This window comes from Moschus berezovskii, chromosome 9, assembly GCF_049115385.1.
Source record: "Moschus berezovskii isolate FMDL1 chromosome 9, NW_MosBer_1.0, whole genome shotgun sequence".
Classification (NCBI taxonomy): domain Eukaryota; kingdom Metazoa; phylum Chordata; class Mammalia; order Artiodactyla; family Moschidae; genus Moschus; species Moschus berezovskii.
This window is the reverse complement of record NC_142468.1, coordinates 101985720-101989330: the sequence shown is the minus strand read 5'-3', so window position 1 is coordinate 101989330 and position 3611 is coordinate 101985720. Positions and strand designations below refer to the sequence as shown.

The 3611-nt window shown below is 37.2% G+C and overlaps 1 pseudogene; it reads right to left on the bottom strand.

The window, feature by feature from the left end:
* Positions 1-463: 463 nt before the first annotated feature.
* LOC148776745 (olfactory receptor 4K3-like) lies at positions 464-1382 on the bottom strand (annotated as a pseudogene).
* Between the last annotated feature and the right edge of the window lie 2229 nt (positions 1383-3611).

The following is a 3611-nucleotide window of genomic DNA, read 5'->3' as shown; positions in this document are numbered from 1 at the left end:
ATTCTAGAATCCTAAAGAATTGACACACAGTTTTCATCAAGAGATACACATGATTTCAATATGTGAATCGGGGAACTCTTCCCAGTCTTAAGTAACAGGGTTGCTGCTGCTAAGTCACTTCAGTCGTATCCGACTCTGTGTGACCCCATAGACGGAAGCCCACCAGGCTCCCCCGTCCCTGGGATTCTCCAGGCAAGAACACTGGAGTGGGTTGCCATTTCCTTCTCCAATGTGTGAAAGTGAAAAGTGAAAGTGAAGTCGCTCAGTCATGTCCGACCCTTAGCGACCCCATGGACTGCAGCCTACCAGGCTCCTCCATCCATGGGATTTTCTAGGCAATAGTACTGGAGTGGCTTGCCATTGCCTTCTCCGAAGTAACAGGGTAGGTGTGGCCAATTTAGTGCACTCACAGTAGACATTCTGATAATTTGAAATGATGAAATACCAAAAGAAATCTAAGTCATCATAGCTGCTTAATGGCATTTCTAATCTCTTTGTTTCTTAAAGTATAAATGACTGGATTTAGTAGTTGTGTGATGATCGCATAAAATACAGCAAGGAACTTGTCCACCCAAGTGATGCTGAGTGGACATAGATAGATGAAGATGCAAGGCGAAGATGCAAGGCCCAAAAAATAACACGACCACTGTGATGTGGACAGTGCAGGTGGAGAGCGCCTTGGAGGCCCCACCCTTTGATTGGTGGCAGACAGTAAGGAGAATATACGAGTAAGAGATCAGCAACAGAATGAAGCAAACAGTTGCAAGTACCCCACTGTTAGCATTTGTCAACACTTCTAGAATATAAGTGTCCATGCAGACTAACTTGATCACCAATGGAATATCACAGAAAAAGCTATCCAATTTTCTGGGTCCACAGAAGGGCAGTTGTGTAATTATAGCTAGTTGGCTTATTGAATGCACAAAGCCAATGATCCATGATGTCATCACTCGTCGAATGCACATTTTTGTATTCATGATGCTGGAGTAACGGAGTGGCTTGCAGATGGCCACACAGCGGTCATAGGCCATCATCACTAGGAGCACCATCTCACCCCCTCCAAAAAAATGTCCGAAAAACATCTGACACATGCAACCTCTGAAGGAGATGGGCTTATTTTCTTTCAGAAAGTCTGTGATCAGTTTAGGGGTGGCTACTGAGGAAAAGCATAAGTCAGAGAATGACAGATTTGCTAACAGAAAGTACATAGGGCAGTGGAGGTGAAGGTCAGCAATAACTAGGAGCACAGTGAAGACATTACCTAAAATGGTGATCAAGTAAAGTGAAGAAAATACCACTAGGAGGAAGGCCTGGAGGTCCCATGAGTCACACAGCCCAAGAAAAATAAATTCAGACACCACAGACTGGTTTACTTCTTCCATTCAGTTCAGTGTCTTCTAAATTTATCTGAAGAAAAAATGTAAAAATAGATTTTATAAATGGTCTGTGCATCAAGTGTGTTTTTTATGCGCTACTAATGGAAGCGTGTACTTACATAATCACTGTAAAAAGCAATTGGCCTTCTCTTTTAATGATCAATATACATATATTCTATGGTGCAGCAATTTCACTCCCATTTGTATGCTCAATGTAAACTCTTGTATCTGTATACAAGGAAAATGTACAGCAATGCCTATAAACATAGTGATAGAATCTTAACAAAGTACAACTATATAAAATGACATGAATGTGTGTTAGTAAAAGATAGTAATAAAGAAATAAAAAGCCTCAAATAGATCCTCTCGGCATAAATTTTATAAGATGAAGAGCACTACAAAAATAATAGTATATTTTTCAGGAACTTGTATAAGTAATAAAACTATGTCCCAAAATGTAGCCTCAATTGTGGGAAGCCAAGATTCTGCGTGAGGATGAACACTTAAGCGGCTGTCCATTATTATCATCTGTTTAGATCTTGGACTGGGCAATGTCTTATAAGTATAGTTTTACTATTATGTAAACAAGCAAACAAACTCAAAATGGACATGGAAAAATTAGCAGAATATACTGTGAATCAAGAATTATGATCTATTCAATACAGCAGACCTGAGTTAAATAGTGGTTTCAGAAAAATGGCATTTGTATTTATTAATTGAAGTATAGTTGACTTACATTAAATGACTTAAATTCTGCCATCTACAGCAACATGGATGGACTTATAAAGTAAGTGAAATGCCAGAGAAAGACCATATGTGGAATCTAAAAAATAATACAAAAAGTGACATTTTATTAATATCTTTGAAGCTGTCTGATAAAAGATATTTATTATACATAAATTTGAAAAACTCAAACAATATTTAACACATTATTGAAGATTAATAGTAATTTAAATGAATGGATCCAGTAAAAAAGAGATATTAATACTAGTTTTGATAAAATGACAAAATATTTTTACCAAGAAACATAGTTAACTATGTATAAGAGCAGATAAGCTAATCAAGGATAGTGTGGAAGAATACATGTTACAGGCATAAGGAGTAAATCACAAGCATCTGGAACAAATGTATTCTGTTCATGAAATTCAAAGCCATATGGCCTGTAATTGAGATAAGAAGATACGTGTTTCCCAAACTGTATGAAGTTGCATTACTGCTCTTGGCACTCATTGCTTCTGGGTTTGCTTTCCTTTAGTCTTGGTTTACTCTCCCTGTTTTCTGTAATTGAAGTTGTTGTTGATTATATTTTTGTTGTTTAAATCCACACAGTTATCACATACTAGGGATGAAAATAAGAACAGAATTAGAAAACACTATATGTAGAAGGGATTTTTAATTTTTTATGATAGGGTAAACAGGAATTTATTGAATACTTTCTTACTGTGAACTGCAATAACTTTTGAGCACTTCAGTGAAAGAAAAGTGGATTGCAGTCATTAGAAGAAAAAGAAGTAAAAGGTTATGCCTACTGTCTCACCTAATTGCCGTAAATGTTGTTAATATTATTTTAGTTGAATTACAAAAGATAAAATATCACTGCTAAATTGATTATGAAAAATGAAAGTGAAAGTTTCTCAGTCATGTATGACTCTTTGTGACCCCATGGGCCATTCCAGTCCATGGAATTCTCCAGGCCAGAATACCAGAGTGGGTAGCCTTTCCCTTCACCAGGGGATCTTCCCAACCCAGGGATTGAACCCAGGTCTCCCACATTGCAGGTGGATTCTTTACAAGCTGAGCTACTATATTTAATTTTCAAGTGAATACTACATGGGAGAAGTAAATCTAAAGATTTTAAGAGTACAGTTGTAAAATCAAATGAGTTAGAGCAGGATTCACAAAAAAAATAAAAAGGATAATTAAAAATAAAAAAGAAAAGGAGACAATTCTCATTTTTTTAAGCTGCTATTTTTAGGGTCACACAGAAATTACGTCTCTCTGTTTCTTTGTATCTCCCTGTCTCTCTCTCTGACTAGCTCCCCTGTGCTAGAAATTTTCACCCACATTATTTAAAGTTATCTTCACAATAAGCCCATGAAAGACATCTTATTCTGAGTGTGACCATCAGTGTAACCTGTCAGGGTCTCAGAGCTGAGAAGTGGCGTGACTGGAGTCAATCCCAGTGCTCTCTGATGCAGTCCTTCATGTGTGCTGTCATTCTGTGTTTCTTTCTGT